The sequence below is a fragment of the Nestor notabilis genome, unplaced genomic scaffold (assembly GCF_000696875.1).
Source record: "Nestor notabilis isolate BGI_N333 unplaced genomic scaffold, ASM69687v1 scaffold20514, whole genome shotgun sequence".
Classification (NCBI taxonomy): Eukaryota; Metazoa; Chordata; class Aves; order Psittaciformes; family Psittacidae; genus Nestor; species Nestor notabilis.
The window spans coordinates 1-281 of NW_009927140.1; positions in this window are offsets into that span (position 1 = coordinate 1).

A 281-nucleotide genomic window follows, 5' to 3' on the forward strand; every position below is an offset into this window, starting at 1 on the left:
CCCCGGGGGCACCGGGCGCGGGAGCCGTGCCAGGGCCCTGCCGCCGTCCCCTCCTGCAGACCGCTCAGTGGTTATTGCGATGAAACTGAAAACTATGAACAATACTAATTTCTCAAGCATTCCTATGGCACTTGCATTGTTCTGCATAATTGGAGCGGGTTGTAGGGGAAGAGATTAGAGGAGGAAAAAAAATACCCTCGGAAAAGTCAATGGAAGGACCAAGAGTCATATTTCCGACTCCCTCCTGTATGACCGCTGATCCAACGCTATTGTGGCTTTTA